At 36.6% G+C, this 22,932-nt stretch overlaps 1 non-coding gene across 1 annotated transcript; it reads left to right on the forward strand.

Moving 5' to 3' along the window:
- Positions 1 to 22,806: 22,806 nt before the first annotated feature.
- Positions 22,807 to 22,932, forward strand: LOC118344348. The gene has a single exon (XR_004798121.1). It is a non-coding gene; the product is annotated as a small nucleolar RNA snoR80 (small nucleolar RNA).

Below are 22,932 nucleotides of genomic sequence, written 5' to 3' on the forward strand. Positions count from 1 at the left end.
TGTGTTTTGGAGTTTTTGACCAAGCTAATGGAGAAATCTTGGTCCAAAATGTTTATGGAGTATTTTTAACTTATATATATGAATGGTTGTTGGAGATTAGTTGCATGATTAAAAATTTTGATGAAAGATTTTCTCAAATCTAGAAACTTAGAAACTAGAAGAGGAAACATATCTTTTTTAAGAAAGTTTGAATATTTTGTGGTTTAATCTTTCTGTAATGGCTTTGCTATTTTTATTTGACAATCCTAAGCCTTTTATCTACATGTTAGGATGTTAGTTTGAAGATTTTTGGTGTTAGTTGCAAATATGTGAATTTTTATGCAAGAGATTATATGGTTGGGTCAAAAGTTTGATGTTTTTAGTTAGATCCATGTTTTGAATTATTTTTTAGTCATGGATTTTAAGTTTAATGCTTGAATCTACTTTAAAATACATTTTTAAATCATATGATGCTTTGGTGATCTTACCATAGAAGGCCTCTGATGAAGTATTTGATCAAAGCTAGTTAGGAGAGGAATTTTATTTTTGGCTAAGGGAAGGAGCCGAGTGCTTCATGTGTTGATTCAAAGCATGTTAGTTCTTAGGATTTGTGTTGTGAACATGTTAGAAGAAAGTTTAGATTTTTGGAGTTCTAGGAAATGTTTTGAAATAAGTCAAACCTTGAGATTCAAGAGTTGTATTTTAGTTAAAAAGTTTGGATCTTTTTACTAAAGAGTTTTGTGATTATGTGAAGTATAATGTTGTTGGATGTTTTAATCATGCTTTGAAACTTAGGATATGAGATTCGTTTTAATCTTTTCTAAGTTGATATTTGAGTTTAGGACAAAATTTATATGCAAAATGTAAATTTTGATGATTTTTGGAGTTAGGATGTGAAATTCTAAAGTTTGGGATAAAATGATCATTTTTCTACATGTAGATGGTAAAATGATAATTTTACTCTAGTTAGCATTTCTTTATGCTTCTAATTGTTAGTGATTAAGTTTCTAATATTTAGAACTCCTACTTACAGTTTCTCGTGTTTCATACTTTTTTTCGTAAAACACAACGATCACTGTAAGTTAGCTTCTAACTTACTATCAGATTACTGCGTATGTATGTTGTTAAGGGAACCACTATTTATGTACTTATGTTATCCTAAATACCATGCTACATCATGTATGTCTGTTACTCATGTTATATTCTACCATGATATATGTATCTGCCACATAATATATTTTGTTAGAAATATTTATTTGTTATACAATATACTTGTCACATAATGTTATTTGTTACACAGTATGTCATGTCACGAAATGTTTGTTTGTTACATATTATGCCATATCACGAAATGTTTGTTTGTTACATATTATGCCATGTCGTGAAACGTTTATCTGTTACATGTTATCCTATGTCATGAAATGTTTGTCTGTTTCATGTTATGCCATGTCATTCATCTTACGTACATGCCACATTGCCTTACGTCAGGTCATCTATCATTTCGCTTCATATCATGTTATGTCTCGAGTACAAAGTGTGTATCAAAAATAATATTTTCACGTCAATCAAGTCAATTTCAAATTTCAATTTCATGTTCAGTTTCATGCATTATTAATTCACGTTCAATTCGAATTCTTATTATCGGTTAATTTATTCTACAGTCAAGTAATATATGATCTGCCTGGTATTGCAGTCAAGGCATACGTGCTGCCCGGTACTACTGTGAAGGAATATAATCTACCGTAACTACAAAAATGATATTCATGGTGAAGGTGTAGGAGTTACCTGACTACTCCAATTTACATAATCAAAATGCATAATTTTGTTACATGAGCTAGCATTTCCAGTTCAATTCAAGTCACGTTTAGTTTAGTTCAATTCATGTTTTTTTTTTAAAAGAGCAGGAAGTCACATGTCCAATAGTGACCCCTCCCAAAGTTTATTAATAAAGCCCTCACTTATGGCGGAGGAATACCGTAGTTACAAGAAAGGACCATGGAAAAAAACAGGCCCATAATCAAGAAAAAAAAAACTAGAACAAAAATAATAGACCACTATTTAAACAAAACCCACCACAACCCAAAAACCAAGGCTTACAAATAACCCCAACTTTTACAACCTAATATCTCAAAGAAGGAAAACCCAAAGAATCCAAACGGATCAGGCCTCTAAGAACCTGAGGCAAATTATAACTACTCGAAAAATCCCACTCCGATCCTAAGGCCCCTGCCTTTGCTAACCAATCCGCCACCCTATTACCTTCACGAAAAACATGCTGAAACCGACAATGAACCGTGCAAGCTAACTCAACAATTTCCTCCCAAAAATCCTCAAGGTACCATACTCCACATCTCCCTCTACTCCACCAAGAAATAACTACCATAGAATCCATTTCAACTATCACATTTGAGAGATTCAACGTTTTGCATCTTCTCAACCCATAAAGGAGAGCCATAAGCTCCGCCTTATTATTAGAACCAAACCCAATATAAGAAGCATAAGCCTGAACCATCCCACCAGAAGCATCCCGAATAACCCCACCAATACCACAAGAGCCCGGATTACCAATACTACTACCATCCGTATTCAATTTAAACCACCCCAGCGGCGGTTTATCCTACCTCACCACTTTACAACTTGGAACTTTCCGCAAAGCGTCCAGAATCATACCATCACGACGAGACAGATATTTATTTTGCTTAGCTGCCTGTGAGATGGACCCTAACCACACATATAGAATGAACAACAGAATTATGCGATTCCAAAATACCTTCCATTCGAGCAAGACACCTCCTTCTCCATAGGCGCCAAGTAATAATAATGGGAATAATGCCAACAATAAAGCCCACCTGTGAGGAGGAGCTAGCCCTCCTAAACCAAATCTCAACATTCTGTTTCCAAGTTCTACCAAAAGGTATGCCAATAAGATTTCCAAAAAAAGACCACACTCTGTATGGAAATTCTCCCTCAAAAAGCACATGATTAATATCTTCAATATGACCATGATTACAACAATTACATTTAGATACCAGAGGAATACCAATACGGCGTAATCTGTCATCCACACTCAAGGCCATAAACCATGTCCTCCAAAAATGGATAGACATTTTTAAAGGAAGATTCTTATGCCAAATCCATGCATGCCAAACCATAGAATTACCTCTAATACGAATACAATTCCATGCAGATTTTGTAGAGAAAATACCTGTATCCGTAGGAGTCCAAACTAGAACGTCCTTTCCATTCTTTAGTCTAGCTAAATCAGTTATTATCTCATCCACCTTATCATGCCCTACTAACTCCTCCAATAACTCCACATCCCAACTATTCGACAACCTACAATCTTTAACTTTCAAAAGAGGTGAACCCATAATATTCATTTCATTAATCAATGGACCATTATCCCTCCAATTGTCATACCAGAAAAAAAGATCACCCTCTCATGTTTAGACTCAATTTAGTTCACATTTAGTTCAAGTTCAATTCATGTTCAGCTTCACATACAGTTTTATGTCATGTTTAGTTCATGTCAGTTCAGTTCTTCTCATGTCAGCTCAAGTCATGTTTTGTTAAATGTCAAGTCACGTGAAGCTTATTTATGATCATGTAAGCACTCATGTTTTTACTGTCATGCATGCATATTTAACCTGTATGTTAAGTTATCTATTAACTTGCTTTGATTTATAATCAAATCAATTGGACGAGGTCGAATAGAATGTGAAGTAGATAAAGAGTTGGAGCCTAACCCCCCATTTTCTAGACGTCAGTTTGGATATCATAGTTGAGCTACGTGAATGGCTCAACGAATTAGTACAACATTTTTTTATTTCCAGACTGTAGTTATGGAGTGCTATCTCTAATACTCTTTATGTTACAGACCTGTTGGACAACTACTATAACCTTTTGGATACTAGTTATCACATGAATTTTATGAAGCATGTATATGTTTTGGGATATATTACTTATGGTACATAGTATTGCTAAAAGAAAAAAAATTATTTGCTGCAAAAATTTTATATTTCTATATGCATGTTAGGTTCATTGCACCCTTAATTGTCATGAATGGGGGCAAGTAACCTTGTGCGGTATGTCTCAACGCTTCAAGTTTCGTCAGATCCCAAGTAGAATTTGGGGGTGTCACACCTGTGAACTGACACGTATGTTACCGCACTCATTGCTGGTGTAGATACTTATGTTGTGATGAGGTAATTGATAGGGACACACGGATCAAGGGGAACTGTGTAGCACCTATATGTTCACATTAATTAATCATGTCCTTTTATTGAACAAGATTTTAAGTTCATGTATTTCATGTTCTTGTTCATGTTATTCAACGTTTAGTTCAGTTCATGTTCACTTTCAGTCAATTCACATTTAGTTCAGGTTCAGGTTCATGTTACGTTAAGTTGATATTCAAGTCAGTTCACGTTCAAGTTCATGTCATTTCAAGTTCAGTTTCAAGCTCAGTCTATGCTCAAGTTCAAGTCATGTAAGCCTATGCCATATTATATGTCAAGTCACATCATGCTTATTTGTGATTATGAATATGCATTCATGCCTTCACTGCCTTGCATGCATCCATAAACTATATGTTAAAGTTTCATGTTAACTTGCTAAGATTTGTATTCAAATCTCATCGTGCTAGTCCCAACTACCATCCCCCCCCCCCTCAAATCGTAGCCGATGTGCCAGCATCAAGAGATGGAGCGGAGTTTAGCCGATTGAAGGAGGACAATTAGGCAGTGCTGATGTGATGTGAAGCTCGTGGTCACCATGATTAGGTTTCTAGATAGCATTATGGTGTCCCTAGTCGAGTTATGCCAGTTGCTCAATAGACTAGCCTAGTAGTTTTATTTCAGTGAATGTACTTATAGAGCTCTGTCTCCAGCACCTCTGAGATTATAGATGTTTTGGACTTGTGTTGTAATCATGGTTATGTATAACTTTCATGTTTCATGTAATATGTTTCAGAATCATTTGGGATGTTATTAGTTTGGTGTATAGTATTGCTCAAAGAAAAAAAAATTATCAAATGCAAATATTGCATATTGCTAGATGTATGCTAGATGCATTGCATCTTTAACTGCCATGAATGGGAGAAGGTAACCTTATGTTATATGTCTCAATGCTTCAGATGTCTGTTCTATCCCAAGTAAAAATTTGGGGGCGTCACAGATGGCATGCACAATGGCATAATGGGTGAATGAGTACTAGAAGCCCTCAGTGGCAGATAGGATGCCAACCACCCTTCGCGAACAGCTCTTCCGACCCCCACCTACTCCAACAGAAGACTAGACAGAATCAACGGAGGTTGCTCCGCTTGGTTTTCGCCATGCAAAGTATAGGGGCCGATGGGAACCATCTCGCCAATCAACAGTAAGCCGATGAGGAAATTACAAGCCACCACCATATGTGCCAACATTTTCTATCATTGATACATGCGCTAGCTAAAGCTACAAGTTGGAAGAAAGCCCATGCACCTAATTTGCACCTGGCCGTTCCACGCAAAGGAAAACCACCATCGGAAAGACTACATCTAAACGCCCGTGAGCTGGTGTGGCCCCAATTTGTCACTTCCTGACACCGCCGACGTTTTCTGTCACTGGTGAGTAAACCCTTAGCCAAGGTTTCTCCTTCCGCTACTTTAGTACCTAACTATTAGCTCCCTTAATCTCGATTAGCTTTTTGGGTTATATTTTTTTGGATTATTCTTAGCATTAGAGTCATATTTCAAACTTAGCTAGAAGTGTTGGGATGGTTTTTAATACGTTATTATGGTTTAATTACCACAGGACCACTAGTGAAGTGACATTTGAGGCTACTTTTGGGCAAATAAAGAGGTTAAATATGGGCGGTTTTAGAATTATGCCCAAGAGTGTCTTGGGAGTTGTCCTGGGCCAAGAGTAGGAGTCTTAAAGCCTAGACCCATTAGAATTTATGGTGTAAGAGACCTTTCTTGATGAGAATTAGGTTTTGGGCCCAACTGTGAGAAGGACTTGAAGCCTTTGGGTTTAAGTTGGTGCTAGTAAAGACCTTAGGCCCAACCTTGGAAAGCCTTTGGGTTTATAAAGTTTGGTTAAATTTGGAGTTTATTTGTAAATAGTGAAAAATTAAGGCCTTAGTGGCATTTTTTAAAAGTTTAGGGGTATTTTTGTAAATTCTTATTTTTGAAACCTTTCAATTATGAACATCTTCCTTAGTAGTTCAAATCCTAACTTAATACAACTTTGATTATAGCCGCTACGTTTTTCCAAACTCAGGCAATTTGTAAGTTGGCCTTTAACTTACACATTGATAAGTTATTTATGATTTTTTGATAAATGCCACTTTCATGCTATAATTTTCATTTGAGCATGAAACATCATGTTATATAATACATTGAGTACATAACTACTTGCCTACATGATGTGACACTTTCACCATTTTTAACATATTGCATATAAATGTCATTTCCCCATGAAAGATTGCTACATATGCACATCTCATGAACTACATTTTTCAAACATAGCACGAAAATAATTTTTGTCACAACCCCAAGGGCGAATGGGGAATTATCTTAATGGAATTAATTTGTCCACTCTGGAGTGAGTAAAAATGGACTAGTAACCTCTGTGTTGACGAAGAACAGTCAGCGGGTTTTGAATATATATTTTTTTAAGAATGCTGGAGTGAAGTCAAATGTTATGACAACTAAGGTTAGTGGATGTACATGTTATGATGTTATGTTATGTTATGTTACGTTACCAATGCATTGAGAACGAGTTTGTAGACAACGAAGTTTCAACGTGAGTTGTACTACGGTCACCAACAAGTACTCACAGTGTATATGGGGAACTGTGACGATACCATACGTTATGATGTTAATGTTATGATTAAATGTGAATTTCTAATGATGATGAATCATTATGATGAAATATATGTTTTTGACAGTTGAAGTGAAAAATTTTCTCTGTAAGAAAATGTGTCTCAGTTTTATGAAAATGTTTACGAATCTGAATGGGAGAGATGCTAATTTTTCTACATTGCACGCATTTCATATTTATCATTCATCATGCATAATTTATCTTTGTGCATGTTGGTTGTCTACTTATTGAGATTTCAAGTAAATCTCACTCCTTGTGGACCCACTATCATTCCACTATGAATGATAGAAGTTGTGTCAGGACCTGATGAGAATAGACCAAATGGATTGTGGCGCCCCCAGCCCCCACTTGGGATTGGACGGTGGGACATGTAACACAAGGTTACACACTCCTCGTACATGACAGATAATATGCTATGCACCTAAGTATACTAGGAGTATGCAATAACGTAGCAGCAGAAAAATTGTGACGCCCCCAGATTCCGCTTGGGATCGGACGGACATCTGAAGCGTCGGGATATGCAACACAAGGTTACTTGCTCCCGTTCATGACATATAAGATGCAATGTTCCTAACATGCATCTAGCATTATGCAATATTCGCAACGGATAATAAATTTCTTTCTTTCTTTAGCAATACTATGCACCAAATTGAAATATCCCAAATACTAAAAATATATTTCATACTTAATGACATGTTAAATAACTAAGATCACAACAATAGTCCATATGATTATGATCAAAAGAGTGCTGGAGATTGAACTCCACAAATACAAGTAGTAATTTGAGGTAACTACTGTACTACCATCTACGTCGCACCGTCGCTTAGTCAACCGTTTCCAGTTGGTCAATTCCCGGTTCTCCTTCAAATCTCCTATAACAAAATCTACCATTCGGGAGGAATGATAGTTGGGACTACCACAGTGAGATTTGATTACAAATCTCAGCAAGTTAACGAAAAACTTCCATACAGGTTAATAATGCATGCATGGCAGTAAAAGCATGAATGCATAATCAAATCATAAGTAATCATAACATAACTTGACATACAACATAACATAACTGGCATAACTTAAACTGAAACTGAAGGTTAGCATGAACGTGACTTGAAACATAACATGGACTTGAAACATAGCATGAACGTGAACTTGAAATATAACATGGACTTGAAACATAACATGAACGTGAAGATGCATAATTTGAACATGAACTTGAGCATGACATAACATAAATGTGAACTTAGAACATAACGTAAACACAACATAACATGAACTTAAAACATATTCTTGTCTTATGGGATTATCATGATTGCGTGAAAGTAAACTTGAACATAACATAACGTGAACTTGAAACATGACTTGAACGTGAAATACATGAACTTAAAATCTTATTCAATAGACTTAATCATTAAAGTGACCATATGGGTGCTACACAGGTCCCCTTGAGCTGTGTGTCCCTGCCGATTACCACATCACATCACAGATTTCTATATCAGCTGTGAGTGCGTTAATACGTACTCCACAGTTGTTGTGGCCCCACGTATTCTACGTGTCACAATTGCTGTGTCTCACGTAGTGTATGCTCCACAGTTGTTGTGGTCCCATACTTCATGCTCCACAGTTGTTGTGGCCCCATGACTTATTTGTTTGTGCCACACTTGCTGTGGACACACGTAACATAATGTAACAGTCCGCTAGAAATTCATTGGTGGAATTTCTATTAACTTTAGGAATCTCGTGAAAACCCCATAAGTTTTTACGAATCGACCAATCGCATAGGTTTTAGTCTGTCAACATAGTCAGTATTATCACTCACTATGGTGCTAGTAATATGAGTTTAATTATTTGAGGTAGTTAGAAGTGTCAGAATGCGTTATGGTCTACGCCATTAGACTCAGAGGATTATTTAGGATTTTATGGCGCAATAACTTATTTTCATAATTTCGGACGAAACGTCTGTTGAAAATTGTGAAATTATTTTTAGGGGCACTTCGGGGTTGAATTTCGTTAAACGATTTTCACTATAAGTTAATATGAATATTTAGAATTTTTAGTACTAAGTTTATTATGTATTTTTTTGGAGTGAATAGTAACCTCGATAAGCGCACCCATTGCAGTGTTTTCAAAATCACAGTGTGGAATGTCCAAATTAGGTTAGAGAAGTTTTATTTGGACACTTGGCAAGATTTTAGCCACACTTAGTGAATGGTATTAGACACTTGACACAAAGAAGAACCATTAGATAGATTTGTGAAGGAATCAAGGTGTGAGATCATGCCACCTAAGCAAAGTTGTGTTTCATCTGTTCAACCAAATTGTGCCAGACCAAAGAGGGTTTCAACCCTAGAAAAACCCTAAATGATTGGAATCCAATTGAAACCCCAAAATCTTGGTTGAAACCAAAACCCTAAATGGTTTTCCCAAACCCTAAAGTTGGCCTCCAAACCCTTTTTAATCCGATTTCTAGCATTGTGTTTAATCACTTGATTAAATCACTTCCACATGCTATTAATTAATCAAATTCTTGTTATGACATCATTATTCAACCTTTTAAACCTTGGGAATTTGATTGGGCCAAGAAAAATTGATTTTGGGCTTGATAGCATCTCAAACCCTAACCAAACCCCCTTTAAACCCCAAATTGAAGCCCACTTGGTGGGGCCCACCAAGGCCCACGAAATTGGCCACCTTGGCAAAGCTTCTTGGAGAAGTTTCCTCCCCCACATGGCAGACCATCCACTGCCATTGGCTGCACCCAATAGTGCCTTGATGTGAAGGAGAAATTCACTCCATCAACCTCCATCTTTCACAGCTGCTGCAAGCAGTCTCTGCCCCTCTCTATTCTCCACTTTATGTCACATATCCACCTCCAATCAAGGGTCATTCAAGCCCATAACTTCTCCCTCCAGAAGTCTAAAGTCGTGCAAGACATACATCTCTCCATTTTATCACTTCTTTCTCCCGTTCTTAGAGAGAAACCCAAAAGAGCTCTCTCGGGCAGATTTCTGGGACTTTTTGCGTGGCCATTTACGACCCTTTGTAAGTATTTTCACACGATGATTCCTTCACATAAGTTGTTCTTCTTTGAGTCTAGTTTCCGTGTATATATTATTAGTCTCATTCAATTCTCATTTGGTCGGTCAAAAGTATTTTTAAACATGGAAAGGTCATTCTGGGCGTGAAACTGGAGAGTATGTTATGTTTTGAAAGTTTTGACCAAGCTAATGGACTTATCTTGGTCCGAAAATTTTATGGAGTGTTGTTAACATGTGTTTATGAATGTTCATTGAGGTTTTGTTGCATGAATAAAGCTTTTGATGATAGATTTGCTTAGAGTTAGAAACTTGAAAACTGGAAGTGGAAAAACAGTTTCTGTTTGGTGAAAGTTTGAATATTTCGTGGTTTAATCTTATTCCAAAGGCTTTGATATTTTTATATGATGATCCTAAGCCTCTTATATACATGTTAGGATGTTATTTTGAGGATGTTTAGTATTTTTTTTAAAGATATGATTTTCTATGCAAGAGGATTTCGGTTAGGCCTAAACTTTGATGTTTTTGAGTTAGATCCATGTTTTATTAAATTTTAGCCATGTGATTTTAAGTTTGATGGTTGGATCTTCTTTAGGACACATTTTTAAACCATGTGATGTGTTAGTTTGAAGATCACATGTCTTTAAGCCATGGATCAAGAGATTGATCATAGTTAGTTGGAAAAATCAGTTTCTGTTTTGGACTAAGTTTAAAACCAAAAACTCCAAGTGTTGTTTTGTGTTTTTTGGTGAGTTTTGTTTGATGTTTTAAAGCATGTTTGATCTTAGGATGATATTATGAATATGTTAGAAGTAAGATTTGATTTTTTGGAATTCTTGGAGATGTTTTTTTTAAGGTCAAAACTTGTGATTTAAGGTTTACTTTTTGTTAAAAAGTTTGGGTCTCTTTACAAAAAGTTTAGTATTGATAATTAGCTTTTTCTTAATGGATAGTTTTAGGGTGTTTTTAAACTTAGGATAGTAAGATCTTTGTTACAAGATTTTGGTTTATTCATGAGTTTTGGAACTTGAAAGAATTGCAACCAAAATAAGACAAATGGCCTATGTAGGTTTCGGCCATAGTGAGTTTTTCATAGTTGTGATTGGTTTTAAATTTTTCTGAGTTGAGATTTGAGTTTGGGACAAAATTTACATGAGGAATGTAAATTTTGGTAATTTTTTGGAATTAGGATATCAAATCCTTAAGTTAGGGGGTAAAATGATCATTTGCCCACATGTAGAGGGTAAAATGGTAATTTTACTCTAAGTTGTCTCTTTTCACATTTCTAATTGTTAGTAATTAATTTCTAACTTTTAGAATAACCTTTTACAGTTCCTCGTGTTTCGCGCTTTATTCTAGTAGAACGCGACGATCGAGGTAAGTTAGCTTTTAACTTACTATCAGTTTAATGTGTATGAGTGATAAGTAAGGGAACTAAATTGTATGTATGCATGTTATCATATGTGCCATGCCAAGTCATTACATATTTATCTGTTACACAGAATTTATTCTGTCATGAATTATTCATCTGTTACAAAAGATATTCTGTCACGTATTCATATACATTGCAAGCATGTCATGTTAAGTTAAGTATGCCATCTGTTACATGTATTTCATGTCATGTAAGATTCACTGTCACATGTTACACCATGTTATGAAATGTTGTCTGTTATATGGTATGCCATGTTACGAAATGTTGCATGTTACATGTATGTCATGTTATGAAATGTATTCTGTTACATTTATGTCTTGAAGTATGTCATGTCTGTCATCTTATGTTCATGTCATGTTATGCTACGTCAGGACTTTTGTCTTTTATGTCACGATCATGTTACGTCACGTTACGAAATGTCATGTATGCCAGTTAAGTTATTCATGTCAATCACGACCCTAAGCACTAGGATGGGGTAATATCCTAGTGGAACTCCTTTGTTCACGCTGGAGTGTCTAAATAGGTGTGAAATTCCCTGGGTTGACGAAGTACAGTCAACAGGTTGCGAATGGGGCCTAATTAGCTGGTCACCGGAGCGCGCCAGGCACTAACGCCGATGGTGCCACACATTATGTTACGTGTGTCCACAGCAAGTGTGGCACAAACAGATAAGTCATGGGGCCACAACAACTGTGGAGCATGAAGTATGGGGCCACAACAACTGTGGAGCATACACTACGTGAGACACAGCAATTGTGACACGTAGAATACGTGGGGCCACAACAACTGTGGAGTACGTATTAACGCACTCACAGCTGGTATAGAAACCTGTGATGTGATGCGGTAATCGGCAGGGACACACGGCTCAAGGGGACCTGTGTAGCACCCATATGGTCACTTTAATGATTAAGTCTATTGAATAAGATTCCAAGTTCATGTCACGTTTCACAAGTTCATGTTATGTTCAAGTTTACGTTCACGCAATCATGGTAATCCCATGAGACAAGAATATGTTTCAAGTTCATGTTATGTTATGTTCACATTTACGTTATGTTCCAAGTTCACATTTATGTTATGTCATGCTCAAGTTCATGTTCAAATTATGCATGTTCACCTTCATGTTATGTTTTAAGTCCATGTTATATTTCAAGTTCACGTTCATGCTATGTTTCAAGTCATGTTCATGCTAAGCTTCAGTTTCAGTTTAAGTTATGCCAGTTATGTTATGTTGTATGTCAAGTTATGCTATGATTACTTATGATTTGATTATGCATTCATGCTTTTACTGCCATGCATGCATCATTAACCTGTGTGGAAGTTTTCCGTTAACTTGCTGAGATTTGTAATCAAATCTCACTATGGTAGTCCCCACTACCATTCCCCCCGAATGGTAGATTTTGTTATAGGATCTGAAGGAGAACCGGGAATCGACCAACTGGAAACGGCCGACTAAGCGACGGTGCGACGTAGATGGTATTTCAATAGTTACCTCAGATTACTACTTGTATTGGTGGAGTTCAATCTCCAGCACTATTTTGATCACAACTTTATGGACTATTATTGTGATCTTAGTTGTTTAGTATGGAGTATGTTTTAAGTATTTGGGATATTTTAGTTTGGTGCATAGTATTGCTAAAGAAAAAAATTATCCGCTGCGAATATTGCATAATGCTAGATGCATGTTAGGAATATTGCATCTTATATGTCATGAACGGGGGCAGGTAATCTTGTGTTGCATGTCTCGACACTTCAAATGTCCGTCCGATCCCAAGCGGAATTTGGGGGCGTCACACATAATGTGTGGCACCATCAGCGTTAGTGCCTGGTGCGCTCCGATGACCAGCTAATTAGGCCCCATTCGCAACCTGTTGACTGTACTTCGTCAACCCAGGGAATTTCACACCTATTTAGACACTCCAGCGTGAACAAAGGAGTTCCACTAAGATATTACCCCATCCTAGCACTTAGGATTGTGATTGACATGAATAACTTAACTGGCATACATGACATTTCGTAATGTGACGTAACATGAACGTGACATAAAAGCCAAAAGTCCTGACGTAGCATAACGTGTGAACGTAAGATGACAGACATGACATACTTCAAGACATAAATATAACAGAGTACATTTCATAACATGGCATACATGTAACATGCAACATTTTCTAACATGGCATACCATATAACAGACAACATTTATTAACACCGTGTAACATGTGACAGTGAATATTACGTGACATGAAATACATGTAACAGATGGCATACTTAATTTAACATGACATACTTGCAATGTATAGGAATACGTGACAGAATATCTTGTGAACAGATGAATAATTCATGACAGAATAAATTCTATGTAACAGATAAATATGTAATGACTTGGCATGGCACATATGATAACATGCATACATACAATTTAATTCCCTTACTTATCACTCATACACATTAAACTGATAGTAAGTTAAAAGCTAACTTACCTCGATCGTCGCGTTCTACTAGAATAAAGCGTGAAACACGAGGAACTGTAAATGGGCATTCTAAAAGTTAGAAATTAATTACTAACAATTAAAAATGTGAAAAGAGACAATTTAGAGTAAAATTACCATTTTACCCTCTACATGTGGGCAAATGACCATTTTACCCGTAACTTAAGGAATTGATATCCTAATTCCAAAAATTACCAAAATTTACATTCCTCATGTAAATTTTGACCCAAACTCAAATATCAACTCAGAAAAATTTAAAAGCAATCACAACTATGAAAAACTCACTATGGCCGAAACTTACATAGGCCATTTGTCTTGATTTTGGTTGCAATTCTTTCAAATTCCAAAACTCATGAATAAACCAAAATCTTGTAACAAAGATCTTCCTATCCTAAGTTTAAAAACACCCTTAAAAAATATCCATTAAGAAAAAGCTAATTATCAACACCAAACATTTTGTAAAAAGACCCAAACTATTTAATAAAAAGTAAACCTTAAATCACAAGTTTTGACCTTAATAAAAACATCTCCAAGAATTCCAAAAAATCAAATCTTACTTCTAACATATTCATAACATCATGCTAAGATCAAACATACTTTAAATCATCAAACAAAACTCATCAAAAATCACAAAACAACACTTGGAGTTTTTGGTTTTAAACTTTGTCCAAAATATAAACTGTTTTTCCTAACTAACTATGATCAATCTCTTGATCCATGGCTTAAAGACATGTGATCTTCAAACTAACACATCACATGGTTTAAAAATGTGTCCTAATCAAACTTAAAATCACATAGCTAAAATTTAATAAAACATGGATCTAACTCAAAAACATCAAAGTTTAAGCCTAACCGAAATCCTCTTGCATAGAAAATCATATCTTTAAAACTAATACTAAATATCTTTGAAATAACATCCTAACATGTATATAAGAGGCTTAGGATCATCATATAAAAATATCAAAGCCTTTGGAATAAGATCAAACCATGAAATATTCCAACTTTCACAAAACAGAAACTGTTTTTCCACTTCCAGTTTTCAAGTTTCTAACTCTAAGAAAATCTAACATCAAAAGCTTTATTCATGCAACAAAACCTCAATTAACATTCATAAACACATATTAAAAATACTCCATAAAATTTTCGAACCAAGATATATCCATTAGCTTGGTCAAAACTTCCAAAACATAACATACTCTCCAGTTTCACGCCTGGAATGACCTTTCCATGGTTAAAAATACTTTTTACCAATCAAATGAGCATGGAATAAGACTAATAAGATATACACGGAAACTAGACTCAAATACGAACAACTTTTATGAAGGAGTCATTGTGAGATAATACCTAAAAAGGATCGAAAATGGCCATGCAAAAAGACCTAGAAATCTGCCCGAGAGAGCTCTTTTGGGTTTCTCTCTAAGAACGGGGGAAAGAAGTGATAAAATGGAATGAAAAGTGCCTTGCACAACAATAGACTCCTGGAGGGGAAAGTTGTGGGCTGGAATGACCCTTGATTGGAGAATAGTGAGGGGCAGAGACTGCCTGCAGCAGCTGTGAAAGATGGAGGTTGATGGAGTGGATTTCTACTTCACATCAAGGCACTATTGGTGCAGCCAATGGCAGTGGATGGTCTGACATGTGGGGGAGGATACTTCTCCAAGAAGCTTTGCCAAGGTGGCTAATTTCGTGGGCCTTGGTGGGCCCCACCAAGTGGGCTTCAATTTGGGGTTTAAAGGGGGTTTGGTTAGGGTTTGAGATGCTATCAAGCCCAAAATCAATTTTTCTTGGCCCAATCAAATTTCCAAGGTTTAAAATGTTGGATAATGATGTCTTAACTAGGATTTGATTAATTAATAGCATGTGGAAGTGATTTAATCAAGTGATTAAATACAATGCTAGAAATCGGGTTAAAAAGGGTTTGGAGACCAGCTTTAGGGTTTGGGGAAACCGTTTAGGATTTCAGTTTCAACCAAGCTTTCGGAGTTTCAATTGGATTCCAGCCATTTAGAATTTTACTAGGGTTGAAATCCTCTTTGGTCTGGCACAATTTAGTTGATCAGATGAAACAAAGCTTTGCGTAGGTGACATGATCTCACACCTTGACTTCCTTCACAAATCCATCTAATGGTTCCTCTTTGTACCAAGTCTCTAATATTATTCACTATGTGTGGCTAAGATATGGCCAAGTGTCCAAATAAAACTCCTCCAACCTAATTTGGACATTTCACACTGTGATTTTGAAAACACTGCACTGGGTGCGCTTATCGAGGTTACTATTCACTCCAAAAAAATGTATAATTAACTTAGTACTGAAAACTTCTAAATATTCTTATTAACCTATAGTGAAAATCGTTTAACGAAATTCAACCTCGAAGTGCCCCTAAAAATAATTTCACACTTTCCAACAGACGTTTCGTCTGGAATTATAAAAATAAGTTATTGCGCCATAAAATTCTAAATAATCCACTGAGTCTAATGGCGCAGCCCATAACGCATTCTGACATTTCTAACTATCTCAAATAATTAAACTCACAAATCTAGCACCATAGTGAGTGATAACACTGATTATGACGACAGACTAAAACCTGAGCGATTGGTCGATTCGTAAAAACTTATGGGGTTTTCACGAGATTCCTAAAGTCAATAGAAATTCCACCAATGAATTTCTAGCGGACTGTTACAAAAATAGTAAAAGTCGTATAAAATAAGCAACCCGATAAGCAATTGCAAAGCACATGGCACCATACTAATATCATATCCCAAACATTGCCCAAAATGTAAACATATATCATAAAAATATAACATCCCAAATCATAGAGTATAGTTTAAAACTCTCAAAACATGGGACCTCCTCAAAACATAGTTCCACAAAAGTGCAGGTCTAAAACCATAAGTACTGTTTCTTTTTTTTCTTCCACAAAATGACTTTAAGTTCCTGTACTTCTTCAAGAAGATTTAGGCTTCACCGTTTTTCCAAAGCCTTATATTTGTCTCGGTTCTTACACTGCTTGAACTCCGCAATGAATTCAAGTATACCAGTGATCTTCTGGGCGATGACCTCGAGTCGCTTTAGGATAGAGGGCTCAGGCCGATTCACAGCCATCTTAGGTACAATCCTCTCCGGAGGAGGAGGTGCTATTCTCTTCCTCTTGGTCATGGTCTTCGTATCATGAAATGCATGCATGGACATGTACTTGACTTATGCCTTGACCAAAACTTGACTTGTGAACTTGACTATTTTCAAAAGACTTGTAACAGAGACTTTAGCTTTTCAGAAAAAAAAACTTCTTAAATTTTTCTTAATCATGTGATCTTAATCAAAACTTGTCTTATCAGAACATATCACAAGATTTGCATCGAGTGATCCTTAGCACATAAGCTCATATTCTTATTCAGAGGGTGGACACAACACAATTACCCTTAACACCGCGTGTTCCTACTAGTTACCGCACCATCAACGGTCCATACACCGTAATGAATACGTCATAAACAGAGATTCATATTAACTCAACCTTACTTTATAGGATTACATGCCATATGCACCCACTAGCGTTAGACACTTCCTCATTTTTATATACTTTGAAAAGAATCCATTCTAGGCTCGTCGACGATACTTTGTCGACTCAGGGGTTACCACTCCATTCTTAAACACTCCAGAATGGACATAGGAGTTCCAGTAGGACATTCCCCCACCCTAGCACTTGGGGTCATGATAAAACTTTTAAACTCTTTTATTTGAAATCACTTTTTGAAAACATTTTCTTTGAAAATACTTTTCCCCAAATGCATGTGACATGTGACTTATAACATGCATACTTGCACTTGACATATGACATGTGAACTGTCGTGCATGAAATAACCAAGCATAACATGTTCATTTCATAGCATGATAACATAAACCATATGAGATATCAAAAAACATACATGGAACCATCAGAACTTGCTTAGGCCGAAACTCATAGGTACAAAAACATGAAGATTTATCACTTAAACATGTTCCAAACTTCAAGCATATAATATAAAAATCAAGAGATAGTGAAACAAAACATGAAATCATAGGTTTTTGATCAAGGTCCGAAACTTCCAAGACATGTTCAAACCGAAACATCATGTTGCATAAACCATCAACCTTAATCAAGTAAAAATCAAAACTTATAGGAGTATTTCATGACATTTTCATCACAAATTCAGAGCATATAATTCCTTCCATAGATTTACTCAAGATCATATTAGCATATTTAAACAAATAATCAAGAGATAGCAAACAAATCAATCTAAACGATGAAAGGATTTACACAAATATATACAAGCATTAACCAAGAGTAAGTTGAGTGTATACTTACAAAAATTTATGTAAAGAAATACTAGCAAGCTGTAAGTCCGAACATAGTATATTAGAAAGAGTAACTAAAAACCCTATCTCATGTTCTTGAGTGTGTGTGTGGATTTCTAAAGCATCACTTGATCTTAAACTACTTGGCTTCTAGGGTTTTTGGGGTAAAACCCCTTCATTTCACTCATGAAGGAAAACAAAACCTAAGGTAAAGCAAAGATACATGTGGTGGTCGAAAATATGGGATGAACTCCTTCCACTAATCAACTTGAAGGGTTTCTTGAAAACCCTAAGTCATTTTTCCAAGAAATCGGTAGAAAGTATGGGTGCTCTATCATTCTCGAAGTCCAATGAGGTTTGAATCTCATTTTCGGGTTGAGAAAGTGACATGTGTGTGTAAAACTTAAGATGAAATTGATCCTTAACTTGTCTATTCTTGATGGTGCCAAAATCCTATTTCTTGAAAGGATCCTCCTTGTTTGGTTGGAAATAAAATACGAGAAAGTGAGGGAACCTTCAAGTGAACATGTGAGAATTGTGTGGAGAGAGTGAGAGTTCATGCAATTTTTGAAAAAATGGCAAGGGAAAAGCCCCTTGGCATGTACCCCTTCCTTTTTATAGTAGACTCTTCACTTCCCTCCTTGGTTTCTTCCAAAATCTTTGCATGGATGACAAGTGGCATAGGTTTCTTCTTCCCCTTTCTCTTTTGCCAAAAATGCCTCTTGGAATTTCCCACTTGGATTGCATTGGGAAGGGACATCTTGCGGGTGGCGTGTAGGGTTTCTCTTCCCTTGGCCGAAATTCCCTTCTTTTCCCTTTATGTCCTTTCTTTCCTTAAGCAAGTGAATATTTTTCAAGGGTAACTTGGTAAAACATTACATGCCTCTTCCCTTTCCTAACAAGTAACCTTTGGTATGGATGACAAGTGGCATTAGGCGTGTGCCATAGCCATAGTCGTCCACTCCTTCTACTTTTCCCAAGTTGATGCTTCATCTTCCAAGTACTCCTTCCTTAGGTGACATTTCATGTGCCATTGGTCCAAAATAATTTAAGTGGGAAGTGGCAAGTGAATGGGGATCTTGAGAGTGTTCTAGCCGAAACCCTAATGACATATTTGTCCTTGATACAAAAGTCTCATCACATATTCTTATAGAAACTTAGTGCATGCTTAACACTTGGTAAAAGCTGACCAAATTCGAAATCCTATGTGCCTCCCTTCGGTTTCCCATGCAAAGTTTCTAGAAAAGCTCTATTTCACTTCCCTAGGCTTTCTTTTCCAAGAAATCTACCTTGGAACTCAAATTTTAGCCAAGACAATGGGCTAGGTGTGTGGGAAGCTGGGCTAGCCGAAAATCTTTTAGTCTTCCTAGGTTCCTTTTGCCCCTTGGTTCTTGTAGAAGGTTTCTAGCAAGTTGACAAGTGGCAACTTGTCATGACTAGATTCCTAGGTTCCTAGGTTCCTTTAGGATAGGCGTGCAAGCCATTTCTTGGTGCTTTCCTACACCTCTCTGTCCCCCTTAACCCACTATCAAGACTAGATTCAAAGTGTAACATTTTCATGACACATGACACTAGTGACTTAAGATTTGGGTCATGGGCCTAAAGCAAATTGGGCCTGGGGTTTCTAAATAGGGTAAAAAATTACAAGGTAATCTAAGGTCACTCTCCTCTTGGGCTCAAGTTACCAAATCAAAGACTCTAAGGCCTTCCAAAGTAACTAAAGCTCCTAAAATGCCATGGCAACCTAGAATGAATTCTAAGGGCTAAGTCTAGACAAACTCGGGTCATCACATGGACAAGTGGATCTGATTGATTGAAGAGGAGCCGGATCTTGACAAAAGATTATATCTCATTTTGATGATTATAGCCCTAACCCTTCGTGCATTAGAATGCATGAAGCAGTTGATTTAGTCATGGAGACTTCTTATCAAGAATAATTGTACTAAGATTATGCCACCTTATGATTTGAACTTATGATGGTTATGAATGACATTTGGATGTTTTAGTTTATTCTGCATAAGTTTTACTCAATCACCCTTATTCCATTATGGTTATTGCATACTGTTAGATGCATTTATAGGATGCATTACATATTAACTGTCATGAACAAGGGTATGTAACATTGTATTGCATGTCTCGACACTATAAGTCTTTGTTTCATCTCAAGCGGAGGTTGGGAGTGTCACATCTATGACGGCATCCTCCAAGCCCCAAATTGCCTCACAATGGCTCCTCTACTCCCAAGAGTCAAGACCATCATCTGTCTCTTGACACTTCTTCTATTGTGCATAACCCATACTGAGGAGAGAAGTCTTTGAAATTTTTTTTCCACTTCCTGGATGCTAGTGTAATGAAAACCACCCCCATACAAAAATCCTTATTGACAGATATTCAGCACACCGCTCATATAAAAGCCTTCAACACCAAAATTACCATAAAAATAATTAGTAGCATGTGTTTACAAATCAACTTGTCTATAACGGAGCTTTTTTTTTACAAAAAATGCGGAAAGTATCACAACAATTTGGTTGCCAGAAGTTGTGCCCCACATTGGTGTAAAATGGGTAACGATGCCCTTACCACCGAAGGCTACCCGTTTACCACCCACTTTATTTTTTTATTTTCTTTCTTTTCAGCTCTGCATTGCTTAGAAGCTTTTTGCTCTCCTACCACATGAGGTTTGATTGAGGTTGTCAGGAGCTTCCAGTGTTTTTGACGGTTTGAAAATGTATTCAAACAAATCATTTCCTTTAATCAAGCAACATTTTCCCCTCCCGAGCAAAACAACCCCCGCCAGTCAGTGCGAACTCCCATTTCAACGGCGAGCCATAGTAAACAGCACACGAACTCTCTCTCTATCTCCTCTACTTTACTCTCTCTCTCTCAAAAGCCCTTCTTTCTACCATATGGAGTTGGCCCAGCCCCGCCCAACCTAGTCCTTGATTGCAGCCGTCGAGCCCACCTCCACATGCATCACACCTCCAGCGGTGAGGATACTTATGTGGAGTCCTCACCATCATGCCTCCTGTGGTAAGGAGAAATTACTTATTTGCTTTTAACTTGAACTTGAATATTAGTACAAGTGATTTTAATGCAAACAGAGAGCAACAATTTTTTTGAGTTTCTAAGAGCACTGGCAATGGTCTAGCCATTGCCAAGTTCAAGTCTAAAATTTAACCTTTTATGAGATAAAATCCTTGCATTGGAATAGACAAAGATATATTTTCCTAATTTGAGCAACAATAAATCTCCCTCCCTAGTCATAGTTGGTGAGTTCCTGTAGAAGGATCAAAGGTATATTTTATTGTTTCCGTCTAACTGCCCCTCTCTCTTTCCCTCGTATTTCCCTTGTGTTTTCCCTCGTCTCTCATCTTTCCCTCGCCATTTTTTTCTGAAACTCCTCTCCCTCTTCTCTCCCTCGCTCGTCTCTCCCTCTTCTCTCTTCCTTAATCTATTTTCGTTCCTGGGTCGATCTTCCACGGTTGTGCAATTTCCTCTCTCTCTCTCTCTCTCTCTCGGCTTGGCTCAAGAATGCATCACTCTCTCTCGGTTTGGGTTGGTAACACTACCAAAACTTTATTTGGGTAAGCTTTGTATTTAGTATTTTGAGTATGAATTTGTAAATTTGTGAAATGGGTATAAATTTGTTTGGGTAAGCTAGATATTATCGTTGCTTATTTTTCTACAGTTGGTGTTGCTGATTTTTCTTTAGAGCTAAGCCCCCATATTTTTTTTTTCGGTAACTACAATCCGCTGTTTCTGATTTGCTGTTTTTGGGTTTGTTTGCTTTTCGTGCATGGCCATTTTCTCGTGTCTCACTCTATTGTTTACTAGTCATTTTGGTTATCGATTGGTTTTGTGTTCGCTATTGGTTGCTTAGTTTTGTATTGTTGCTCCTGTTGTTGTTGGAGTATTAATTCAGGGTTTTGATTTGAGCTTGTACTCAACATGAAAAGATAATGTTGGGATTTTCTTGTTTATTAGTTTATATGCTTTCATGTAGAGCCTCTTTTTTTTTTTTTTTACGTGTATCCACCTCTATTGTTTTTACGTGTGCACATGAACCAAACTACCTTTTCTATGAATCATGTAATGAAGTAAGGATTTCGGACTGATTCTTCTAGAGAATGATCCTCCTAATGTGGCACACAGTAGACATAGAATGCAAATCAAACTTCTTCAAATGCTAAGAGAGAATTCATACATCCTTCCAACTAAGAAATTTGATATTGAAATTCAATGCATCTCATCAACAGAAAGGAATGAGTTTCTGAACCGGAAACCTCATATTATATCATCACCTAGTTTCTTCATATCATTCATCAACAATTAAATGTCCACTTCAATAAAAGGGCCAAGCATGTAAACTTGTAAACTTGCCTCATCAGAATTCCACAAAATTCAAAAAGAAGGGATATTCTATATCAATAAGAAGGATTGCAAAAAAATCTTTTTAACTTTCAGTTAAGGATATGGTGGTCCAAAAGGTCTTTCCATAAGCTTTTTATCTTATTGAGTTTTTTTCTGTTCTTTTTTTGTTTTTCTGTTCGCTATTGGTTACTTGGTTTTGTATTGTTGTTGTTGTTGTTGTTGTTTTTGTATTAATTTAGGGCTTTGATTTGAAAATGTCCCAAATTTTCCCTAATTTAAGCTCTCCTTTCATGTAAGCATGTTTTAGGGTGTATTTATGTGTGCATGTAGTAGTATATGTATGTGGGTAATGGCTTGGACGCTACATATAACGTTTGTGGCTATCTTAATCGATGGTTTCTTTCAATGCCATTTGATCTCGGAAACACCACATATATTA

Source organism: Juglans regia, chromosome 1 (genome assembly GCF_001411555.2).
Source record: "Juglans regia cultivar Chandler chromosome 1, Walnut 2.0, whole genome shotgun sequence".
NCBI classification, from domain to species: Eukaryota; Viridiplantae; Streptophyta; class Magnoliopsida; order Fagales; family Juglandaceae; genus Juglans; species Juglans regia.